At 38.4% G+C, this 27,471-nt stretch overlaps 1 long non-coding RNA gene across 1 annotated transcript; it reads right to left on the bottom strand.

Moving 5' to 3' along the window:
* LOC129430693 (uncharacterized) lies at positions 1–25,564 on the bottom strand. The gene is made up of 2 exons (XR_008639590.2): positions 24,736–25,564; positions 1–1,152 (listed from the first exon to the last, which is right to left on the bottom strand). It is a non-coding gene; the product is annotated as an uncharacterized lncRNA (long non-coding RNA).
* Between the last annotated feature and the right edge of the window lie 1,907 nt (positions 25,565–27,471).

Here is a 27,471-nt window from a genome sequence, read left to right as displayed (position 1 = left end):
TGAACACATGATCTTTTAAATGTTTGTACAAACCAAAACCACCAAAGTGTTGTACAGAGGCTGACAAGAAATATAAGCAAGTGTAGGACATAACAGTTTACATCGTTCGTAACAGCACAAGCACCATCAGTTGAAAAATACAATATAAGTGTCTCAGCTGCACAGGACACACCCTCCAGCTGGTCATTAAAACGCTGATACTGCACACCATGTGGCGAATCATTAACACAATGTACATTTTGTACCCGATTCAAAGTTGATCTAAAGACAATAAAATGTTTGTTTTTTTCTCAAAGTTTAACTTATACATTTCTCCAGCTTCTTCAGCTCTTCTGTTGATGTTGCTGAGGCCATATGGGCATGGCAAAAATAATGTTGGCCAGTAGCATCGTAGCATAATGTTTCAATCCTATAAAATCCCAAGAGATAAAATCAAGTCCCCTCCCAACATTATTTCCCGCTGAATAATCTGTTTCATTCCAAAAACCACTTCAGCAGTTTATGAACTTCAAGATGAGCTTTTATTGATCAGGTGTGTGCATTAAGAATCACGACAAGCATAGAAGGAAAAAATAGTGAGGGATAAAGTCGAACGAAACGTTTTACTTATTCAACAGCTTGACATGCACCCCCTCACTCATTCCCCACATCCATCCACCTCAGCTCATCCCCCTCTCGTTCATCCAGTGGAGAGACGTGAAATCAATCGGTGGCCATAAAGAGCCCACTTTCCAATAATAGTGATTTTGGTTGAATACATAATCAACAATTATAGCTCATGTATAATAAATCCCATGACATATATAATACTCACCTGGGTTTTAAAAGCACAATGACTTTTTAATCATTATATTAGTGCTTAAGAAACATGCATTCAAAGGTGGGTCCTGAGTTGGACATGGCCGGAGTGCACTGTAAGCTTAGATCCACGTAATGGCGAATATGCAGGGACAGGAAAGGTTAGCACGTGTGCTCGTTTCCATCTGTCGCAGCTGATCAATGCACAGCTACAGCTGGTTGAAGGGGACCAAATCCATAAAACAGTTGATTTGGTTCCATTTTACCAGCTTTAGCAAAGCATTTTAGAAAAAGACCCCTATGTGTGTGCCAAAATCCCAAGTTTAGGCCGGGGAAACAGCTCGGGATCGGAACCTGCGGAAGAAAGAAAAAAAAATATTAAGACTGTGTTGAAGTAATGCCTATATTGAAATGGGCTTATTTTTTTTTATAGACCGCAATATGTTTCAATTTGTTTTTATTAAAATCTGGACGTGCTATTCTCTGTTATTAGGAGCGGGATTCATCTTATTGGATACATTTATTTGATTAAAAGAGTAAGTGCATTATGAATCATTGCTATGTTTCGGTTCATTTTCGCAATAGAAAAAAAACTGCACAACTTAATCTGCAAAAAGTAAATGAATAGTAGAGTAGCAAATATGTTAAAGCTAATAGACACTAAAACCACAAAAGCAAACCATTTCTAGGCTGATTTCCCTTAATAGATTTAACATTGTTGTGGTTTCAAAACACTGCTTTTCCATTGCTGTCACTAGTTGCACAAAAATTTGACACTTTAGCTTTAAATATGGCAGTGAGGCACGACCACTTGATGTTTACAAGGAGCAGCAACATACATTTTTAACCTGCAGCAGCACAGAAAACAAAGACAAACAGATTACAATCTGTGCCAATTTAGACAACACATGCTAACAAGGATTAAAGGTGCAGTGTGTAATTTTTAGAAGGATCTCTTGAAAGAAATGCAAAATAATATACAAAACTATATTATCAGGGGTGTATAAAGACCTTTTATAATGAATCGTTATGTTTTTATAACCTTACAATGAGAAGTTTTTATCTACATACACTGAGGGTTCCCTTACATGGAAGTCGCCATTTTGTGCCGCCATGTTTCTACAGAAGCCCTTAACGGACAAACTTTTTTACTAAGTTGTCTCCGAAGATGACATGTTTGTCCGGTGGTGGCTATCGAAGCTTCTTTGTGCATTTTAAAATTGAGGGTTGGGCAGTGGGCTGAGCCGTTGGTTGCAATTCGCAACTTCACCACTAGATGGCGTTAAAATTTACACACTGCACCTTTAAGACGTTGAGACAAAACCTACAATAAAAATAGACACAATTTAGAGTGATGGAAAAGAAAATGATTTAAGTTAAGCACCAGTGACCGCTGCTGTATCTGATGACAGAGGAACAGAGGTGTAAATGATGGCTGGGGACAAATATTAGAAAATAAATAAATCATAAGCCTGCCAATACAGCTAACAAAGCCAGAAGGCAGCACACTGCTGGAATTAAAGGGATAGTTCACCAAAACATAAAATATCATAATTAACTCAAATAAAAAAAATTAACCAAGCAAATCTGGGGCATCATTCACTTCCATAGTATTATGGAAGTCAATGGTGCCCCAGATCTGCTTGGTACAAAAACATTCCTAAAAATATCTTAATTTGTATTAAGCAAAACAAAGAAATGTATACAGGTTTGGAGCAGCATGAGGGTTAATAAATGACAAAGTTTTAATTTTTCAGTGAACTGTCCCTTTAAACTCCCATTTGCCAGATGACTTTGCTTTCTGCTCCTTATTTTGTTTCGCCTTGTCTATTTTTATGTCTCAATCACCCATGTGTTGCCTCTTAAACTCTCTCGCTCATTCTCTCTCTCTCTATTTGCTCTAAAGCCTTTGCTTTTACAAGGCAGGTCTTTGCAGTGACAACTCATTGTATTCGGGTCTTTATGTTTGTCCTTCGGGCTCCTCTCAGGGATCCCTTTTAAATTAGCATGAGCTAATCATTTTGCCATTAGGGAAGTTGGCTACCACAATTCGTGGATTGCCTGAAGAGAAAAGCCTGTATTTATGGTGTAAGTGTGTGTTGAATTCAATGGGATTATTACAAGAATGGGCTGCTTGTTCGACACCACTTCATGGATGGTCACAATTTCACACAGAATATTTTAATGTTTTTTTTTTAAATGATACAGTCACATTGCAAGTATTAAAAGTACATAAGATATACATTCTCTAGAATTACGTCTGTTCATTGCGGCCGTGCGACTCATTAAAAATAAATGCAAGTGGAGGGCTGAAATCAATGTCTCTACATGGACGCTGCTCCATTTGTTTGTTTGTTTAACCACTGCAGAAATCTCACACAGTGGAATATACAGTAAATTGTGATTTATTGTCTCAGATCAGTTTAGTTATAAAGGCAGCGAAGATACAGAAAGAATGAGATGGTTTGTCTCTAGAGTTTAGTAAAGCTAAAGAAAAAGGAATCGCTTCTGCATTATGTTGCGAAAGAACACAAAAAAGGAAGTACAGACTTAATTAAACATTTTCTATGTGTAAATAAATAATGTGTAAAGTGTGTACTGGAGGGACAAACAACGTCCACACCTGCCAAATATTAATAATTCTTACTGGCTACATTGTACAGTATGTATCATCAGTTCTCTGAATGGATTTAACTGTAATGTAGAGCAGTGGTTCTCAAACTTTTTCCACGTGCGGCCCCCCTTGTGTACGGTGCATTCCTTCGCGGCCCCCCCAAGAAAATTTATGACAAAAAAAATTCTAAAATGTAACATTTTAATTAAACAAAACATATTAATATACAAAGTATAACACAGAATTTATGATAAATAATGTATTTTATAAAATGTCATAAAACCGGGGGGCCCCTGGGGGACCCGGCCCCCAGTTTGAGAACCACTGATGTAGAGTATATCTGGGTTTATTATAAAGTAATGTCACATTTATTAGCTTATCAGGATGGTGGAGTGCACGTGTTTTGTGCTCTTGCTATTTAAAACTTACACATTGTGACTTGTAGAGATCTACTGTTGCTTTGGTGTGTCCTGTACACTCCTAAAAATAAAGATGTAACAAAGTTGCACAAATGTTCTTTACAATGATGCCATATTAAGTCAAAGGTTCATTCTTTCACACCTTTTCATGGTTTAAACAAAACATTTTCACTACAAAATAACCTTTTATGAATTTTTTTATGATATCCTACAGCCAAATGGTTCTTTAATTGCATAGTGTAGCACCTTTATTTTTTTAGCACCTTTAAGTGTACAGAATAGGTCTGGTGCTTCACTATAAAAATGATATCAAATCAACAAATATTTTTATGTTTCTTTAAGTCGCCATGAAAATAAAATGAAAAACTGTAATTTGTTTTGGAATATTGTGGTTCTTTTTTACAAATAACTTTTTTTGAAGGCACTCGATGCAAAGTTTGTCACAACATGTATGTAGCCAGCGTGTGGTTCGTAATTTCAAGTATGTGTTCTGCGGATCGAGCGATCCTGTGTGCATCACGTGTCTTGTCAAAATAAGTGTCTGCTGCAGACGCGTCTAAAGGGTTTATGATAAAAGAGACGCTCGTGTTTGCCAGATACTCACATAATCTCATGCGTAATCACAGTTTACTGTTAAGTGAATGTCTTGCGTGCATTTTGTGAACGTGAGCATCTCTTTCATCATAAATGGTTTTGACACGTGTGCAGCAGGCACTTTGACAAAACACGTGATGCACATGGTTCACACGACGCAACAAACACATATTTTGAAAACACGAGCAACACACATGACACTCCGAACACTTATATTGAATTTGCGGCCCTCAGATGAGCAGTCACAAACCGCCACTGTCCCTAATAATCTTTCATCAAAAACGTAAATCTCCTCCCCTCCCTAAAACGATCTCTCTTTACTTCCCATCATATGGTATGGCAGGTGTGCGGGGTCCGGGAAACGTTTGCTGCGATCAAATGATCCAATGGCGCCTTTAACAAATTAAGTTAAACAATTTCAACTTGTTATGTCAACTAAAGTCAAAACTTAAAATAGTAGGTTACACTACAGATAGAAGATATGATTGAAAATGTATAATTGTAACTATGCAAATGATTAATTTTTTTGTATTTTCTCATTCACCCTTCCTTTTCTTGCAAAATCTCTTTCTTTCTTCATATACATGCTCACAGCTTTTCTCATTTGCCTGAGTGACACTCCCCTACAAGACCGCAACGGTTACAAACTGCACCCTGTCATGTTTAAACATCGCTTTAAAAGAATACAAAATAAAACAAAACTATATGTGACCCATACCCAGCAAAAAATTTTTTTTTTTAGATTTACTGTTTTCTACAAAATACAATCTTGATATCTTTAATGTCAAACATTGAAATCAATGTGAAATTAAACTTTCAGACTTTCCAGACTTAAATCTGGATTTCACAGACAAGGTCACATATTGTAGCATCTTTAGTGTGGCCCATCTTACAGCACACACTGAAAAAATTCCTTGAATTTACTATTCATTTAAACATTCTTGACTAGTGAGGAGTTTATATAAATTATAAACATAATATTTTTATATAGAAACTCTTCAAATCAAGAAAGTTGAAATAAATACTTCAAGTTAAGTGCGATTTTTTTACAGTTTAGAAAGTCAATGCATCTAAACAGAAGATGACTTTTTTCCTGCTATACACTTTGCATCCTGGACAGAGAATGTTGTTGTACTCAGCGATATATATATTCCAGGTTTTTGTGGTAATGAAGTTGTTTAGCAGACCCGACCCCATCAGATTCACACAGCGTTGATGCCACAACAAGCAGCCTCTGTGAACACTTTTATTAACAGGTCGACTAATTGAGTTAATTCACTCTGCTGTAGTGCATTAAGCCAGGCCTTTAGCAATTAGTATTTATTTATTTCCTCTTTATAAACTACATCCAATCTCTGCGAAAAGAGCTGAATCACGACCGCATACCTATCAACTGCAACCCAGAACTTTGGGCCCGGCTTTGCGCAACGGCCCGGGGCTAGAGTTTTGGAGGTGTCCTCAGATAAGGCAGAGGATGTGGATAGAGGTGCTGCAGTGTGTTTGCAGTGCTGACTTCTCTCCTCGCCTCTGCATTCGGACGTGAGCGCTGGCCCAGGCCCTTACTCAGCACTATTTCCGCCCCTGATTGGCTGATTCAGACCGCTATAGTACCGCTAGACCTTATGTTTGGCTGTTTGACTCAAGTTTATCAGGACAAAGTGTCAGAAAGTTTATTCGCTGTTCTATGAACTTCGTGTCGCATATTGGGGGCGGATCATGAAATAACCCAAGTCGAACTCGGGCCTATCACACAAATTTGCGCATTAGCGCATGCAGGTGATCCACCAGGCCATGCGTCTGAATAATTTTTTTTATTATAACACAATTGAAGTAGTTAATTCATAACATTACATTTGCCTTTGCCAGACAGCACTAACTGAAGCGACTTAAGGTATACGTTTTATCAGCATGAACTTTTGTTGATGCAATATTTTGCCGATTAAGCTACAGGAACTTGTTCAGATATGCCCTTAAATGGGCACGATAGTTCTTAGATAGTTATATCTGATTCAACGTTGTTTTATCCTGTTTTGGTTACTTTAAGATTACGTGCATCTTTTTTTTGCAAATCTTTGATTTAATTTCAGAATGGTGTAATCCCCGGAGCGGTTTTATTTCTTAACCTTTTAATCTAATGGTAACACCTTTTAAGAAAATCAATAGCAATTTAGATTTAGCTATTCTGGTTTTTATTTCTTTCTACTCCCCCCGCTCTCTCTATCTTTCTTTTTTTACCTCTCAGCTGATTGTGAAACAGTGGTTGTCTAGATCATTTGCTCCTCTGTGTTACTGTAGGGGGGGTCTGAAGTTTTTATTACCCGTAGGTCACTGTAATTTTGGTTAATAGAGGTTTTAACTTAGAGCTGTGTCATTTTTCTTTCAAAGTGAAACATCTAAATTGTGATAGCTTGGAAGTTCACATTCACTCTAGTTTGTAGCGCTGTTATTTTCTTGTACTGTTTTTTATTGCATCTGTCCATTTTTTTTTCAAGAGGGTTAGCCATGAATGCGAAATAGTGTGTTAAAATCTGTAAAAAAAAAACTGTAAAAGAGTGACATGGCTGCTGAAGGGAGCGCTGTTATGCACTGTTATTGACCATGCCGAATACTTGTGTATACTGTATTCAAACACATCTTAATGCCCTTGATTATAGTTAGGACGTCAAACCCCAAGGTCACGGGTTCGATCCCAGGAACACATATACTGATAAAAATGCATAACTTGATAAAAGCATTTGCCTAAAATGCTTAATTTTAAATTCAATAGAAATATGGATGTTAAAGGGGCCAGGAAGGAAAAAATGTCAGGCAGATCTATTTCGCTATCAGTGAACACACATACATCAAGATAACAATGCCATAAATTAATCAAAAAGCCTAAAAACTGCCTGAATACCCTCTTTTCTTTATTATTCTTAAATATAGACTTTAAGACACACAAAATTTATTTGGATTTTTTTATGTTTTTAATCTGCCTGTTAGTTATCTATGTGTTAGCCTGGTAATACCATCCTCTGCTATTTTGCTTCGCTTCATAGACAGAGTCTGGCTGCGCATAATTGACAATCGTTTTCCTTCTCGTGGGAGGGGCTTGTCTGAAGTTTAAAATCATTGGTCTAAACGTAAGCCAATCACACATAACATTTGGATATGATGTGCTTTATGCACCGGATCAGCCGCATCGAATCTCTGCTGTAAAATACACGTATAAACCCATCGAGCGAAATACCAGAGTTAACATGGCTATGAACGACTTTTGCAGATTATGTTAAGTAAATCGTGCCAGAGCTAGTTGAACACTATCCTTACGGTGGCTTTCCACTCACTGTATGATGTAACTGTTCATTGGCTATTTTAATAAAACATTTACGTACTACATGCAAAACCTTTGATTTCCTTGTGAAATATATTGTGAAACATGCCTCCCCACCTCTATCCACAAGTTATTTTAAGCAGTGGAAACACAACACAGGAAGCTTTAAATACACACATTCACTCACAATACAGGTCCAGTAGTGAGACAGTGAGAATGGGATCAGGGGCCTGTGGTGGCATTGTGTGTGTGTGTGTGTGTGTGTGTGTGTGTGTGTGTGTGTGTGTGTGTGTGTGTGTGTGTGTGTGTGTGTGTGTGTGTGAGTGCGTGTTTTCTAAAAAGTCACATAGTTAAAGTCACACAGGATTTGTGAGTAAATCATTTTTGCATAAATTGTTGCATTCAATTCAGTAGGGTAATTTCAGTACTGAGAGATTTACTAATGATTTATATGTAAATGCGTTCAACGGTTTTGTAAACAAGACGCACAAAAAAATAAGAAAATACACATTTATTGAAATACGGGGCAGATATTATAATGAAATGCTGTCCTTTGTGATTCTGGTTTTATTTATTTATGTTTTGATACAGTATCTCTTTGATATCTTAATTTACACCCCCTTCTTCCCTCACATATAACAATAACATTAGCATTATCATACAAAAGCATCTTACACAATCTCAGATAAGTTTTTATCATTATATGTAAATGAATATATTTTACTTTGTGTTGTAACACTTTAATAAAGACGTTTATTATGGATCTACACTATTTTAAGCTTCATAGAGCGCAAAAGTAGGGTTTCAGTTATAAAAATCCCATTGATTTTCTCTATAGAGAAATTGATTTTTAACAATGTATAAACCTTTCAATAGACTCCATGGTTTTTAAGTGATGAAATATATTTTTGTAAAAGCCGTAAGTCACTAGTGTAATTTCATCTTTATGTTATATATCAAAATTCTAGATAAACTGCCCTCCTCATATTTCTAAAGAGAGATTCACCAATGAGAGAAATCGATGTTACCATGGAAATGTAAGTAGTAATCTCACTGAACTCTTAAACTATATATGAAGAGCTCAGATGCAAAACCATCTAAATGCGTCTGACATGTTTTATTGTAAATAAGCATTTCTCAGACTCTTAATGGATTCTGCCAAAAACGGTATTTCTGAATGGCCTGAGGCCGGGATTAAGCGGATTTGAAGCTAAAGTATAAAAAAACGTATAATATGTGCCGAGAGCATTAAATCATTATCTCATTTTTGACTGAGGTGGCGTTTAGTGGCTTTTGCATCTGAGCTCCTCATACTTTATGTATATATTGATATACAATAGGGGTCAAAAGTAAAATTTTTCAGAAAAACTTAATTTTAAAAGATAATGTTATAGTCAGAGATATATTTTCGCTGTGGTTAATACCTCAGAAGTGTGGTCTATCAATACCAGGTGGAATTTTGTAAAAATGTAAAACGACTTCAGTATAATTTCACTTTAAACATAAGTAGTGAATTGTTACTTTCGACCCCACCTGCAAGACATATTTTTTGTGTTACACTTGTTTTTATAAAATATACATGACTATGACCTCGTTACTTTGTGACTGCAAACATATTTTGTAATTTATCTTTGTAAAAAATAATGAAATTACATTTTTATTTTAAATTTCAGTTTTATCAAATGTTTCAAAAGCAATCAACAGTACAAACTTAAATTGTTGAGAATAAAAAAAAATTCAACAGTTTGAACATTATGTAAATAACATTAAATCAAATTAGAATATAATGACTATAAGAATATAAATTTTCAACATACATCAGTATTGGCAGTAACCCGACAGGAACTCCTCACATTTAAACCAAATTTACTTTTATTTTGAAAAACTCAGAGAAGTCAAATTTCAGGATGTGTTAGATCACTAAATAACCAGGGTAGGGTTGCACCAGTCGTTCGCAAGTTCTTACTTAAACTGGGACGTAAAGTCCAAACTAGAGGCTTAGTAACTACTAGCTAGTTTATAACTAACTCTTTACTTAATTCGGTTGCACCATTTGTTCTTAAGGCAGAACGTAGCTAGTAGGTCGTAAGCTCTCCGTAAAGTATAGAGACAGAGCGCAGTTATGCAAATTTGAAAACCACGCCCACCGGGGGGGAATTCAATCCAACCGTCTCCATTGACTTTGTATTGCGAGAAGCCGCCTCCTTGTCATTTCTGGCTTATAACAAAAAACTGAATAATGCCTAAAAGCTGCTGTGTGACAATATGTACAGCTAACAAGCCAAAGAACCCAGAAATAAGTTTTTATAAGCTGTCGAGCCGTAAAACCCAGCCTTTAAGGAGAATAAAGTGGATCGCCGACTACGTTTCCCCCTAGTGGACGCAGTTCTACTAATAGAAGTACTATGAAAAGTTGCCTCTATCCATTTTTGTGTCTTTAAACGCTCGTTTTTTGGGGTCGACAGCTTATAAAAACTTATTTACAGATTAAACTTAAAAACAGAATAATACCTAAAAGCTGCTGTGTGACAAGGTGTACATCTAACACGCCAAAAAAATAAATAAATAATTTTTTATAAGCTGTCGACTTCAAAAAACGAGCGTTTAGACACAGAAATGGAAACAGGCAACTTTTCATAGTACTTCTATTAGTAAAACTGCGTCCAATAGGGGGAAACGTAATCGGCGATCCACTTTATTCTCCTTAAAGACTGGGTTTTACGGCTCGACAGCTTATAAAAACGTATTTCTGTGTTCTTTTGCTTGTTAGCTGTACATATTGTCCCAAAGCAGCTTTTAGGCATTATTCAGTTTTTTGTTATAAGCCAGAAATGACAAGGAGGCGGCCTTTTGCAATACAAAGTCAATGGAGACTGTTGCTTTCCCCCCCGGTGGGCGTGGTTTTCAGGTTGTGACGCGCTGCGCTCTGTCTCTATTGCGTTGTCGCATAGAATGACATCTATTTTTCTTAACCCAATCACAAGCCTTATAATGGGTAAACAGAAAAATAGTCTGAACAGTACGTAATTTCAAACTCATTCTTGTCTCGCCTAAACTGAAAGTTAAAAAGACGTTAAAGCAAACGTTATCGAATTCAAAACATTACACTTTTAATTAAAATATCTATTCCACACATGGACGAGAAAATAAACAGGAAGAAATTTTAAATCTTATTTTAATTGATAGATACATAGAAAATTAAACAGTTCTTGAAAACTCGTTGACGAACTTGTGGCTCTTCATAATTTATACGAGCTCATCAATGTAATATAATCTGTCTGACATCTTATTCCAAGCGTTATTCATGGACAGAGGCTTCCGTAAATATTTAGTTACAACGTATTGTTACGTTTAAACTAAGTTTAATGGTGCAACGCAAAAACATTTAGTAGTGCGTAAGTTGTAACTTAGTGCCCATTTACGTTGTAACTAAGCTACGTTGAAACTTACGCACAGCTGGTGCAACCGGCCCCTGTAGATTGATCAGTACGGTAACACAAGAAATTAGAAACACAATGCTTTATAAGAACAAAATGACCACTTTAGGAATTTACTTATCATGGTTGAAAACACCTTTCTGAATCTACACGCGGAAAACTGTGAGTAACGTGATATTTGTCATGTCTGTCAGAGGTTGTGTGCCTAAGATGCTGTCGTAGTTTGGGATGCAAATGTTATCAGGGCTCGGAGAAAATCGATTTGTTACTTTCGTCCCGCGTTACCTTGGCCCGGTTCTCCCCAACTTATTTATTTGAAAATTTTGCAAAACTAGAAAAATAAATTTGAATCATTTAATATTATTTCATATGTAGTATGTATGTACTGCAGTTATTCACTATGCTTAATAGACGAGTAGTTCAGAATGAGTTTTATGTTTTACAGTAAATCGACTTGTAGTAATGTGATTCACGTCAGAGCTGGTTGGTTCGGATCACGACTCTTGATTGAAGATTTTTTTTTTAAAATCCCTACTGAGAAAATGAATGAGAAAAATATTTTCACTAAAGAATTGGTCAGCCAATGTTGCGCTCTACTGCAAATGCAATAAGGTCAATGATCGCAGCTGTAGTCATTATGTGAAACTCTGCTGTGCATGTAATGAATACGGTATACAGATCAGTGTGCACACATCACTTCAAATCTGTCCATACTAAAGCGTATTTGGGATCATCTTACCCTGTCTCTCTTTTACCTCTCTTATGCTGCCCTTTTCCCGAATGTCCTTCCTTGTTGGCCTGCGTTCTATCACTCTCTCTCTCTCTCTCTCTCTCTCTCTCTCTCTCCCTGTTGGAATGTTAACTAGGCTTTCCTGATTCTGCTCCTGAAATATATGTGTACTTAAGTGGCCGGTGCAAACTGTGGGTAAATCATGCATGTATATGTGTAACTACAGCCTTGCTAACCTGTGCAGCTGTTCTGAAAGTCTCACACTTTTGTTGCTCCCAATTAGTAAATACAAGTGGGACATTTGTCATTGTTGAGATTTAAATGGCTTCATTATTGTCATTCGATAAGAGTCAACAAATTCATATTATTATAATGATTACATAATGGTAGATGGTTATGTTTAAATGTGACCCATTTAAGACTAGAATACACCACACAAATTTAGCCCTAACCTTTTTTCAAGTTTGCCGTCGGTTTAAGGGAGGTCACACTAGTTGCCTCTGTAAAAGTTTTTGAGCAACTGAAGCTGACACACTTTACTTTTTTATTTTTAGATTGAGATTTAATATATTTGGAGAAAATCTAATGTGTTTGATATTTTGAGCAAAATTCATCCAAAATAATTATGCTTTTATTACACTCTGTCTCTATTATACTAATATGTTATATACTTAATGTAGGCTGTATATCCCCCACACAAAATTTTATGTATTTGTCCCATGAGTTCATTTTTACACCCTATGTTTACTTTTAATTCAGACCATAAATATTTCCTTTGTCCCTGCTGGTAGCGCTAACAATATACAATGTGTTTTTTATGGTGGCCAGTATTGCTGAATGTGCGTTGGGCTCTCAGGTAGTGAATTTGACTCTGCAGGCACGAGTGTCCTGGGAGAGAGAGGATAGACCACTGCAGGGGCTTTTTATCATTCTTACACACCCACAACTCTGAAGATCTACACCATTTTAAACTCAATTCTATTAATAGGTCAATAACACAGTTATTAATATGTAATAACGGCGTAGTTACTGAATGTGATACATTTGCAGTGGTCGTGTACTACGTGCACATTTCAATTAGGAAGAAGATGCCCAAGGCTGAGCTACATTGCAGCATGCAGTCTGCAGGGAATGATTCCCATTTCCTATGAGAATAGAGAAAGGAAAAAATACAGGGAATTTATGTTTTCCCATCACTGACACTGAACACTGCAACGGAGCGCCCTTCTTCTTTTAATTACTTCCTCCTGGTTTACAGCTTGAGTGAATTTTAATTATTCTACATGCAGATTTTTTGGGGAAAATATTGCTTTGGGAGAAGTTTGTTAGAGCCGGACTCACTGTACCTTTTGGCAGAATGCAGCTCATACTGTAAGGTCTGCAAAATTTTTAGCATGCGCGTAAAAAAATGCAGCATGAAGTTAAAACAACTTGGTTATGCAAGTCAATTCAACCTACTATTTGACTTGACTGAGTAGGTAGTAGTGCTGTGACAGATCGCTGTTGATCCGTACGGATCACGAACTGCGGTTCAGCTTGCATGCAATTCGCGGATTAATATGCAAATTTAAATAGGATTGCAAATGTTAACATTTAAGTGATTTAAAAAAAAAAAAAACTGCAAAAAGGCGCTAAACTGTGTGTGCACGCGTTTAAGTGCCCTCAGCAGTGCATATACGGAGAAACGCGTTTCAAAAAGTAAGCCAACATAAAATCTTTCTGTTCTTGACAGGGCACATACAAACAAAATGATCTCACAGTATTCTTTTTCTAATAAAAACATTTGTTTATGTCTCAGTGAATTATAGAGTCAGAATCCAGTATGTGCTTATTTGTTCTTAAAGAGACAGTAACCTCAATTAACCTACTGTGTCTGTGTCATTAATGTTAATCAAACAAGCAAAACAAAGAGAAAATCACTTCTGTGGCTCTAAAAAAAATATTTAATATGTACAATAAATACAGTGTTATTATTCATTTAATTCTATTTCTGTACCTAATGCTAATTTTAGACCTTACTCAATGTGCAACTTTGTTCTTTTTATAAATGTTTGTAATATCTTTATTTTTTTATTCGATTTTCCCAAACTGTTTTTTTCCTGATCCGAAAAATGATCCGATCCGTGCCTCAAAAACCGTAATGTTTTGTGAGTTTTGTGATCCGTCACACCCCTAGTAGGTAGTAGCCGAGCTTGTTTAACTTACGACCTGCGGTTCGGCTCGCATGCAATTCGCGGATTAATATGCAAATTTATGTAGGGAAAGTTTATCATTTGCACGTGTTTCTAAGGATTGCAAATGTTAACATTTAAGTGATTTAAAAAATGTAACCGCAAAAAGGCGCTAAAGTGTGTGTGCACGCGTTTAAGTGCCCACAGTAGTGCATATACGGAGAGACGCGTTTCAAAAAGTAAGCCAACATAAAATCTTTCTGTTCTTGACAAGGCACATACAAACAAAATGATCTCACAGTATTCTTTTTCTAATAAAAACATTTGTTTATGTCTCAGTGAATTATAGAGTCAGAATCCAGTATGTGCTTATTTGTTCTTAAAGAGACAGTAACCTAAATTAACCTACTTAAGTCTGTGTCATTAATGTTAATCAAACAACCCAAGACAAAGAGAAATCACTTCTGTGGCTCTAAAAAATATATATTATTTAATGTGTACAATAAATACAGTGTTATTATTCATTTAATTCGATTTCTGTACCTAATGCTGATTTTAGACCTTACTCAATGTGCAACTTTGTTCTTTTTATAAATGTTTGTAATTTCTTTATTTTTTATTCGACTTTTCCGAAACTCTTTTTTTGCTGATCCGAAAAATGATCCGATCCGTGCCTCAAAAACCGTAATGTTTTGTGAGTTTTGTGATCCGTCACACCCCTAGTAGGTAGTAGCTGAGCTTGTTTAACTTAATTTAAGTTAAAATAACATAAAAATATATGTTGATTTGATATCCCTTTTTAAAGTGCTGCCATCGCTAGTGTTATAAAACGTTAACCTCTTTCATGGACTGGAGTGATGGGAAAAAGCAATTATGATGTCACAAGGTGAACTTCTCACATAGAAAGCCCTAAGCTCAGCTAAAAGAAAAATTACAGCCCATAATAACACACCCATCTGTGATATTCAGCTATACTCTGGTCCACCATAATTATATTTACAGGACATGTTTCTCTCTCTCATTCTGTTTTTCTGCAGTGAGAGCATGTTAGATAAAAGACTGACTGTTATTGGGGTTTAAATGCTAGCAGATGTCGCTTTAATTGATTGAAACAAATTACCGACGCATTGATCCTCGGTTCAAGTGTTACATGCGAGTCGCAGATGAACGAGTTGTGTGTGTGTGCGTAACGAAAGAATTGTTAGGCTTCATTGAGACGCAATGCTGTGTGTATGCCATTAAAGGACACGGCCATGTATTGCCTCATAATCACAAATCAATCTTGCTTTGTAAAAATGTCACAAATGTTGGCACGATCTGTCCTCTTAGTTTATGTAAATGACCTTTTGTTCATTAAAAACGACTTTCGAACTGCATTTTTACACCCTTGAAGGGCACTACAGGAAGCGAACGCTATTCGAAGGGTCATTCCTAAATATACACTGCAATTTAATCCCATTATAAAGAGCTTTGCCACAAGGCTGTTTATATTGCGTGTGTAACATTGTGACAGTCACTTGAGTTGGATAATTTTGCCTGTAAAATTTACGGTCACACTGAAGTAATGCAACTGAAGACACACATTATATGCATTTATTTAGGGCTATATTAATTTGCAAAGCAACTTCATGATCCAAACCACCATATTTGAAGCACAAGCCCTGCAGCTGAATCGTGACCTTCATAATAAGTTTATACATACCGCTGCCCTGGGAACATTTTTACAGAAACACTTTTTTTGCACGAGTCGAGGGTGTTGACACACTGACACACTCGTAGTGTTTGATTGACAGCTTGACAAGCTCTAGGCGGTAGCATGGGACAGGAAGGTTGACTAAAGTTACAGAAGATTTGGATCAACTTCTATCTCGCCTTTTCCACACTCTCTCGACACAAGACCTTCGACCCCAATTCCACCTATGACAAGATCGATTGCTACGTATTTGCATATTTTTAATAAGTGCACAAACTTTTTTATAAAACTGTATATTTTCCACTGTAAAAATGCAGCATTTTTGTCAAATCAACATATATAAGTTACTTCAACTTAACAAATTAATTTAACAATTTCAACTTGTTTTTATAAGTTATGTCAACTTATCACAGGTCACAGCCTAAAATAGTAAAAATCTAAATCTTCCTGCATTTTTTATACAGTGTGGGTGCCTGCAGAGTTCATAAATTTATTGTGAATGCTCATAAGGCCATCAAACATGGCGTCCATACGCCTCCGAATGACAAACTCTCGCAAAAACACAAAAGCTTCAATTTTTTCTTTCGCTCTGTGCCAGCGCTGAGGCTAACCCTTCAGTACGGTTATGTTGGGAAGACTAATAATGTTATGCTCTGTAACCTGCCTCCTTATTGCCTCCTTGATAAACTGTCCTTGATTTATCTGCCTCCTCGCAGTCACCACCACATCACTCCCAGACCGCATTGCACTCAATCACCGCTCTCGACCTGACACCATCAGCCGGCGTATTTTTCATAATCTCGCAAATCAGACATCGATTTATGATTTAACAAATCCCCAAACCTCCCCGGAAATATTTCTTTATTCCCGCCGTCATTCCTCTCAGCTGTCCCGCCTGCCACACGTGACAAGTGAATCATTCTTGGAAATTTTTGTATTGTATGGAACGATTACCGTGCATGGGGATAATTTACAACTCGTTGCTGTGAGGTCAATGCGTGTTTGCTCTTTTACTGTGGGATATTACAGCTCTCGGATCTATTGTAATGTCATTACACACTATTTATTTAATGACTTGATTTAATTTGAATTATTTGAATCTGTTTTAGTTCGGCGCCATTGCTTTAGTGGTTGACTCACATACTCTAGGGCTTTTCCTCAGGCAGTTTCATTCTCTTTTCTCTTTATTAGGTTTCATTTCTTCCCTTCATTTTTATTTCTTTTATTATTTCATACTTGATGTACTTCTTGTCTCCATCTTTACAGAATGTGTGTATATGCATGTTTCTATATGGTTTAACTTGATTTAACACATAATTGGTGCTCATTTGGCCAATGTGGGTTCTAAATTCGTTTACCCTCCCATATTTCCTGTCCTTATATGTTTCGTCTTAAAGTACACTCTTGAAAAATAAAGGTGCTACAAATCGTTCTTCCAACATGATCTCACAAAGATCTGTGGTATAGTCACGGAATATTTTGCTCATTTATCCGTGTCATTGTCACAGATCTACGCATTTTTCTGTATCCGTACCACAGACTTTCTTTCCGTGTCAGTTTCACGTATTGGTTACTCAACTGTTTTTCCTATTTTTAAACCATTGTCGCTTGGGTTTGGGGTCAGATTTGAGGTTTGGGTTAGGATGTCACTTTAACTATTCTGCCCTACAAAGTGCAGTAACTATGCAAACACTGAAACAGAAAAATGCCCTAAAAGTTTTTACACCAGCCAGTCAAACATGTTACTGCAATTTTGGCACACACGTTTCTCTGAAAGAGAACAAAATTGAACCAGGAGACTTTGTCACAAGACACAACAGATCTCACAAAGGCCATTTCAACCCTTAACTCAATTTTGATCAAATTCGTAGTTACTTCGTTTTGGCTTTGTAGGGCAGTATTGGTTTATATTATTTTTTTCTCTGATTTTTAAACAATTTCCGCCTGACGTTATGGCGCATTCACAAGGGGCGTAAGCGTTGACGCTTCCCATTCACTTTTAATGGGTGATGTCAAGCGTTGGCGAACTGAATTTTGGATCCGTCAGCGCCGCGTCACTGCCGATGCTCACGGCAGAAGTTGAACATTTCTCAACTTTTCAAACGGCAATGCGAGCGTCAGCCAATCAGATTTCCCTATACAAATAACCTAGGCAGAGCCAGCCAATTACTTTTATGGACGAGTGGAACATGTGCTGCGGCCACTGTGATTGGCTGTTGGCCACGCTTCAGACAAGCCTTCCGTCAAGCGTTAACGCTTTCGCCCCGTGTGAATGTGCCGTTAGGGTTAGAGTTGGGTTTGGATGTCATTTTATGTAACAGGAAGTCGTTCTAACCCCAAACCCAAGTGACAATGGTAAGAAAATAGGAAAAACAATTGAGTAACCTATACGTGAAACTGACACGGAGAAGAAAGTCTGTGGTATGGACACAGAAAAATGCGGAGATCCGCGACAATGACACAGACGAATGGCAAAACACCCCGTGACCATAACACGGAAATTCGTGAGATCAGGTTGGTTCTTTACATCAATGCCATAGAGGAACCATTTATGTTTCCCTAAAGAACCTTTCAGTCAAAAATGGTTCTTCAATGGCATCATGAAGCACCTATATATATTAGTGTATGGCACTAATACTTTTAAGAGTGTAGCCAATTTTTTTTACAAATTACTGCTTTCAATTGATTAGTCCCGCCCCCCGTGAGTCTCGCTCATCATGACTGCACATTAAACATCAAACATCTTCTGTTTTTCGTTGTATCACGTCGCGCAGTTGTTTCCCATTCTGTGTGGACGGACAAATCGCCTGTCGTTGAAAACCTAGCAGAGACAAAGTGTTTGTGGTGGGTTTGTCCTGTATTTAGACTGGGTTTAAGCCAAAGCCAATAAGTGTGTTGGGATTCTAGTGGGCCCCTTGGCCCCTACGGTCCCCTCAGTGCTGGGCTTTGGCTGTCTCGGCTCACTGGCTCAGTCAGCATTGTTGCATATTTAATGTCCTGATGAACGCTTCCACCTGCTGACACAGGAAAAGTGACAGAACAATACACCTCCCCAACCCCCTCCATCTCTCCATCCAGGCAGATCCACAGTATGTCTGCCCGGAACACCGTCATCAATCCAGTCAGGATCTCTCTCTCCCTTCCTCTCTCTCTCTCTCTCGTATGGTATTTCACATTCCCACAAAACTTGACCTATCTTTTGTATGTTCCATGAATCCCCAGTCTTGAGTAATTCATTCATGTATATAGTGTACATTTTCTTAACCCGCTTTCATATCGGTCACTCATTGTCTCTTTCCGCTTTCCCCTAATAGGATGATTATCCCACTTTCCGAATTTGCATGTTTTGTGACCGTGATTTCTTGCGTTACATTGTCTTACAAGCACGACCCATCATAGGGCCACAAAATGAACGTGACGGTCAGGGCATAGCGGCACTTCTTTCAAATTTCTATATGCGCACCTTAAGGTGCCTCTCATATTCAAATTATATATACACCCCTGTCCTTCTACAATGTACATACACAGACACTCACACAAAGACGTAAGTCTGGCTCTGTACATAGTGGGGTTTGCTGTAGCCGGTCTGTTCTCTGATGCGATTGATGGTCTCAGTGGACGTGCTTTACCGGGTTTTGACCACTACTGACCATAACACAGTTTCCCGTAACGCAGTCCACAGACTGTGTATATGTGTGTGTGTGTTTGAACCCAGACATCCAGACTCTGCTATGTCCTGCTACTAACAGCTAAGTGAATATCCCTCAGTAGTGCTTACACACACATACACATACTCAAAATCAGGACAGCTGGGCCTGTCCATCCGAAAGTTCAACTACTGTACTTGATTCCTCTGTGTACGCATGATATAATGTATACATTTATTAATGAAAGGTCAGGCAGGACACAGCCGGAGGCTACGTCAAAAAACAAAAAACATTTATTAAGTGTGCACGCCTATGTAAATCTCACAGCATTATTCAAGGTATAGTTTATGCTTATAGTAATATAAAGAATTCTGAATCGAGGATGATGAGTAAATTCATATCTTCATCTATATCATTATATGCGATGCGGTATAAACTACACATGTACGGAAAATGCAAAGAACAACCTTTTAAGTTTTTTTTCCGCGTAACTTTCTTATAGTTTTAAACATGCAATTTTAAGCAATATTATTTCGACGACCAGATTTTAACTTGCTTACTGTATGCAGTCTTCTTTGTAGTCATAATGCGCATACTTACATTTTGCACGTAACCCACATTGTTGCAATATGGATTACATGCTGGTCGTTTTTTGGTTATCATAACCCATATTTTGTAGTGTTGACTTATACCCCGTGAATGAGTGGAAATCTGGCTAACCATAACTAGACAAAAATTACATGCACGTCCAGCACCTCCTGTGATACTATTGACCGCAAGATTTTGGAAAAATGTTGGATGGAAAATGCAATGGTCATCTGAACAACTTGTTATAAATTATTTGAGGACATTTCACATGACCGGCTTCATCAGTATCACTCTGATGCTATGTGAAAGCCCTCTCTCTTTCTCTCTCTCTTCCTCCCTGATTTTATTCATTAGTAAGCATTTGTTCACTGCACCATCTGAACTGCTGTCTGTGTGCTTTTCAACATGAGGCGACCACAGTTTGATTACTCCATAGAAACCCAAACGCTTCTGCAGCTTCTGCATCACGTCACCCTTTACATCATTCATCCTCTAATACCTCATTTAAAAGTAGCATACACTAGCAATTAACCCGGGAAAATTGAAGTCGCCAAAAAAGTCGTATTTTTATAAATGCGTTTCGACAAAGTTTCAATGACGTTGCGCTAAAACACCAAAACTTCATAACATTATTAACACACATGCACAAATACACATTGCAAAAATGCGATTTGAAACTACAAAAAACATGATTCTTCAAAGAGATTTTAAAAAAATGTGTTCGTGTTCCTCTGCCCCGTTCTTTCCCACACCTGGTATACATACTTCTTTACATTCCATAGCTGCTCTTTTTCATATGGGCATATAAAGAAGTATGTCTACCAAGCAGGGTATGTGGGCACGTGGACAAATCTTTCGCACCCTTGTAATCCAAATAAAACATTTTAAGGCCAAGAGCAAAGGTCATTATTAATTATATGCACAATGCAAATATATGCACAAGCACGATTTATATTTGCACATAAAGTGTTTTTTTTTTCGCTTTTAAAACTTTACACCTAAATTAAGACGATCTTGTTCAAATGTCAGGGCGTTGCAGTTTGTCACACTGGCAAAGTAATATACAATAACTGCAAAAAGTGATTGATTTCAACAGTTATATCCCTAAAAACGGCGTACGTTCCTGTGACATTACAGGTCAGGAGTTTTACACATATCTTGTCACTTCAACATCCCACCTGCGCTATTACACCACATGAGAACATCAGGAAGATCTGTCCGTATATATACGACAAATGCATTTACACCCCCAAGTAATTCTCACTTTTATTATCATAAACATACAGTTTTTGCTCTTCACCCTGAAAAACTGCAGTGCTGTACACACACCCACCCCCACAACACACGCACTCTGTATGTGCTAGTTTTACTGGAAGAGCAGTTTTTCACTTAGTCTACGCAGAGCACAGCCACACACGATTCACCTTGACTGTCAGCCAGAGAGGTACAGCTGCAGCATAAGAGAGAGAGAGAGAAAGATAGAGAGAGAGAGATTTGGTGCTTACCTAGCGGGTAGCTGTCAGGTACAGTTCCCCAGCTTCAGATGGGCCAATGCACCACAAGGAGGAATAAAACAATAAAGAGCAACCAGAAAGAAGTAGCTTCCAATCTCACTGTCCCAGGTGCTGCCTCTGCAGTCTCTCTCTCTCTCTCTCTCTTTCTTTCTCTCTACCTCACTTTCTCTCTATCTTACATTCCCGTTTGGTTCCCTCCTCCCCTGCTCTGCCCCGTCTCTACTGTCACACCTCATGCACACTTACAGTATGCACACGTGTAGTGAGAAAGTTTAGGTTTAGTGTAAGGCTGCTCTCTATCTGGTCCTCTGATGTCTGGAAATGAATGGATTAAATGTGCCTAGTGCTGACCTGCCCTTTCTGCATCTCTCTCGCTCTCTCTCTCTCTCTCTCTCTCTCTCTCTCTCTCTCTCTCTGATGATCTATAATGCACAGCCTATAGAAGCTGTACACTCCTCCTCCTAATTAACTTGCTACCTTTACTCCTCCCTCTCTTTTGCCCCCTCTCTCGCTCGTTTTCGCTCTCTCTGACCCTTGACATTTGTAGGCACACTATGTCTCTTAGCATTTTACTCTGTTCTTTTCTCTATACAGTTGTAGTTTCAATTTTAAAGTGCTTTATTGGCATGGCAAATAAGCGTTCATTTGTATTGGCAAAACATTTATGGCTTGGCTGTGTGCAAAACAAAAATGTGAAAAATATCTCTCATGCAATTTTTATATATTTTTGTATTTATAATTTTTCATTTTAATATACAGAAGTGTTTAGTTCACCCGACTGAAAAATAAAACTGTTCTCTTTGATGTTTTACTTTGATATAATTTGTTTAACTTTTTTGTACACTTGGCGAAATTTCCATACAATGAAAGTCAGGTTACTGACCATTCTACCTCTCCTTTTGTGCTCTTGGAAAGACAAAGTTACGCAGGTTTGAAACAGCAAGGGTTAATAAATAACACTGACTATGCATTTAAGGTTAGGGTTTATCATTCGTTTTAATAAGCTTCATATAAAAACTACAAACGCATATAATATACCCCTACAGTATAGCTGGCGAAATGTGTTTGTGTTAGCCACTGTTTATGGACACACTTGTCTCCAAAAGTGAACTAAATCTGCCGAAACCTCCCCAGGGATGTCTAGAGGACACTTGCACAAAAAGCAATTGAAGTCTACGGTATGTTCATATTTAGATAGCTAGATAAACACGTGCATGTGTTGTCTTTCACCTAAAAATCCCCTCTGCTCGCTTCTTCCTACTTCGATCAATACCAGTTTATAAGCAAATGCCGCCCAGCTGACTCGCCCATTTAATGAATTAGACCATCTCTGATGTCACTCCGCTAATGAAGCCCCTCGCAGGAGCAAATCTTAAGCAAATCTGCAGCGAGCTAGTTTGCATAGGCCTATGTGTGAGTGTGTGAAAGAGACATTTACAGAAAAACCGACTTTTACTTTAGTTTAAAACGATAGGGAAGGCATGTGCAACAATCATATGTGTGTGTAAGCCTATGGGAGGCTGTGAATGATATGTGACTGATAATTACAGCAGAGGGCAGTCAGAGGAGGAACAGACCACTGTGTCAGATCCAACAGTGCCATGTGGTTTATAACACCATACGGCTAAATCCTATATGGAACAACTCGCTTTAATTACGTTTGACCCTACTTAGATGAGACCGAAAATGAAAAAGAGATTTAATAGTTACCATGGAAAGAGAGAAAGATTAGTGATTTGATGCTATCTTAAACACACTAGCCTACACGGTACATGCGCTGCGGATGAGAATACAAAGGCGCATGAACCGAGCCTTGGCACGCATACAGAGCAGGACATATTTATGCATGTGATCCAAGTAGCTTACCTCATTACATTAAACATGTCCCATATTTCAACACTGTCTGTCTTATGTCCACACAGGGACATCTTAATATCTGTGCCACATAAAGACAAGCAATTGTTTGCCTTTTTGGGAAAAAAAACTATTCAAAGGAATCATTTTGCATATCTGTGTGTATTTCACACTTCAGCATTGACAGCATTTATTTTATAAGATTGTTGAACTTTTTTTTTTGACAGTAGAGCAACCATACATTTCGTTCCTCTCCAATAAGTATTTAATTCAATTGACTCCTTCGAAAGCCAACGACCTTAACAGCAGCTACAAATAAGTAACAATAATGCACTTAAAGACGATCACAATTTAATAGAAACGAATCGAAATCTGATTAGAAATTCAATTTCTGTCTGGCTGCGTTTTCTGTCTGCCAAGCTCAGCGATTGGTTGCTAACAGCTAATAGCTAAGAACATCGCATCTCTTCTATCTGAATCAGCACTGCCTTCTTCGTAATTAAACTAAAAGTCCTCATCATGAATCAAACTCCTTCCTTTTCACCCACCTCGTCTTTATCTGGATCAGATTGGGGTTGGTGAAAATCAACCCCCATGACCCCCAGTCACTGCCAGCTCAATAAGACCCTCCCTCCTCGTCCCCCAACAGCTCAACACCATAGATAGCATCGATACCAGGAAATAGACTCGTATGCCAATCAACGCACAAGCACTTCAGAAGCAGGTGTACCATTCCTGTCCTGTCCCGTAACTGAAGAGTTTCATGAAGCTTCGAGGACCAACGACAGCTGCCTTGCTAATGTCACCTGATCTATGCCAGCTTCTGCCTACTCCACATTTAAACCTGACTGACAGCCCAGGGGCTAATGCCTGTCCTCAAGCCATTAAAGTAAAATTAGAAAAAGAAGTGCAAGCAGGTTTGCGGCCCTCACAGCATTGCTAAATATCAATGTCAGGGGCCACCATAGGGGACGCCCTGTGCTTACTTTTAAAATCAGTTTGAGCACAATAAAAAAATAATAAAAGTTTAAATATTGCTCAAAATTGTTTAAAACAACCAGTTAGGGTGTTTTTGCATATTTACGCAAGAGCTCCACAACGCCCCAGGTCGTAGCTCACTATGATGCAGTGTGGAGTTACTGTACTAGCTTTGCATGCTAACACACAAGTACTTTGACAAGAGCCGGATGGTTGGACACGCAGCCTACGATTGTTCCTCTTCCATCCACACGCACACGCAGATACAGCACATCATTAGAAGCAAAGACACAGACTGGAGGATACATAGTGAAACACACACACACTTGCGTGCATACTGTATATATATATATGCATTTACTAGCAAACACATACACATACTCACCAGGGAAAGCTGGCGGCTCGTGCGTGGATCCTAGAGGTAGGGGGAGCGTCCGTTCCCAAGCAGCTGATTCAGCGTTTGAGAATTTAAGGATGAGGAGAGAGAGAGAGAGCGAGAGAGGGAGAGTGGAATGGACAGATCAGAGAAAGAGGTGAGGATATAAAGGAATGCCGAGCATTGACGTCTTCTTGCATCTTCACACGGCGCGAAAAGAATTGCAAAAATATGGGGAGGAAAGTGACCAGGTCACCTAAAACAAACCCAACCAATTTGAAAGACCCTGGATTATTTCTGTAGAGTAGGCACCAGCAACCCCACCTTTCCTGAGAGAGGGATACAGGGATAGAGCTACGCCCAGTACCAGCTGAAACAAGAGTAGGAGAAAGTATGGACAGTATGCTGACTGTACTAAATGAGAGACGACCGGAGAGGGATAGAAGAAGAGAAAAAGCCATAAAATGAGAAAGACACTCGAGGGAGGACAGGAAAGGTTTGGAGGAAATGAAGGTGAGGGAAAGACGGAGAAATCAAAGTACAGCAGGTCACCAAGATGAGAGTGATGTGTGCCATCCGTCTGTTTATCTCTTCTTCATTCGCTCTCACCGTATAGTCCATTCAGCCAGACAATTCTGTCCATACTTTCCCCGCAAAAACGTCACGTCAGAAGGCCCACTGTTGTGGCAAAAATGACGTCATGAATTCGCCAGTGCGAGGACTTTAAAACCCCACATGACCGAAACTGCCAATGTTGGCTTAAAAAAATAGCTGAACGTCATATGTTGGTATCAAATCGTTTTTGTAACGAATGTATCTACGGTTAAAGGGTGCAAAGGGGCTGGTCGGAGGAGCCTCCCACTGTTCCGAACCTTTTATACCCCTAAGGGGTCAATGCAAAGAGGACGCCCCCCTGGCCCTGCACCCACTCCCCTACTCTCTGGCCTTATTTAGTGAAGCAGGGTAAAAAATAGCTCTTTAAGTGCTGCTGGCTTGCTCTGATCCTCAGTGGGTGGGGCCAGCGGAAGGAGGGGCTTGTGCTGAGGGGAGGGACAAATATTGATTGGCCCGTTGGGGATTGCGGATGTCGAGGATGGTTAACCTCATAGTCACTTATTCTGACACCTGCCTTTCTAGTTATGTTTTCTTTCTTTTCTCCAAATTCTTGTTATTCTCAGCTTGCCTGACAGAATCCGTCTCACCTTGCTCTACAGTAAGCACACCTTAAATCCTTCAGGCTACCTGCGTGCACCTCCAGGCTTTCAGCTTGGCCTCTAGATGTATTTTTAGGCAGGCCAAATAAAGAGGTGCACTTAGCTCGCAGACTGCACACACCCTGTAGTTTAGCCGTTCGGTGCTCTCTGCTATCTATGGTCAGAGTCAATGTGTTTTAAGAGAGACATATAGAGCAAAGGTCACCGTTTTGTAAACCACGGTCCAAATCCAATCCCAAAGCAGGTTCGGCCAAGACCACAAAGCATTTATCATAAATTCATTTTCATATGATGTTTGACCTTCACTGTAAAATCAAAGGATTTGAAATGGACTTTGTACAGATACAGGTACATTTATAATACAGTCACACCAAACAGTAGATACAATAGTAATAGAAATGTTTTTCTAAAATTAAAAATAATGATGATAACATAATGTTATGTCTTCTTGATGATGTATATGTTGCGTATATTAGGGAAGTGTTTCGAATTGAGTCACATAATCAAGCGAGAGTAATTTCCCCTGAATTGTGTACTGCAAGTACACAGCATCTTGTTTGTGTATTTATTAATTTATTGACTGAATAATTGATTGTTGCCGTGTGTAATCATTTGCTCAGTGATTTTTGCACTTGAGCTATTTACCTTCGTACTTGCCCTTTGCAAAGCGGTGTGTGTGTGTTTGTGTGTGCATGTGCAGTATGCTGTTGAAAACATTTGTTTAAATGTATGGCGCTCGAAAGATATCCTCAGCTGAGTCTTCCCCACCAATTCTTTTCTTAACTTACCTGAACCTCTTAGATTTCTTTTCTTGCTATTGTCACTTTTAGGTTGCTCCCCAGGTGGTTGTAAGGTGTTGTACTATTCCCTCTACGGCATTTTTGGAACATTTTGTATTGTAAAAAGTGCTGTGCATTTGAATTGAATTGTTTCTATAAAGAGAGGCAGGCAATTGATGCGCAAAAGAGAGAGAGAGGATGGAGACTGTAAATGTTGGGGATTCTCTCAGAACTGATGGGGGAAGGAAGGGAGTGCAGGGAGTAGAGTTAAAGACAGGAAAAGAAAGATATTGATTTCCACCTTGAAAAGGCAATCTCCACATCTCAATGGCTCTTGGGAAAAGACAATGTTTTAGGTACAATGTGTGTGCGTAGATATTTGAATCTATCCATCCATTCAGCACGTATTTTGAAATGACGCGTGATGCACATAGATTCACATGATGCCGAACACATATTTTGACATGATGAGCCACACACATGACGGCTAAATCGACCCTTCTATTTATCTATTGGTCGTTCTATCTATCGGTCGTTCTATCTATCGGTCGTTGTATCTATCAGTGATGCGCGGGTTGATCCTAAACGAGCGGGTGCCTGCGATCACCCGCGGTTACGAGTCATCCAAAATATTTTTTATAATATTCGGGCCGCGGTCAGTGGGGTCGTTTGAAATTTAGATGCCAAACTATTTAAAAAATATCGACTTTTTAAAAAATGCGGGCCAGAGAGCGGGTCAGGTACAATATTTA

The sequence above is a fragment of the Misgurnus anguillicaudatus genome, chromosome 13 (assembly GCF_027580225.2).
Source record: "Misgurnus anguillicaudatus chromosome 13, ASM2758022v2, whole genome shotgun sequence".
Taxonomy (NCBI): Eukaryota; Metazoa; Chordata; class Actinopteri; order Cypriniformes; family Cobitidae; genus Misgurnus; species Misgurnus anguillicaudatus.
The sequence above is the reverse complement of the archived record's forward strand: the minus strand, read 5'-3'. Positions and strand labels throughout refer to the sequence as shown.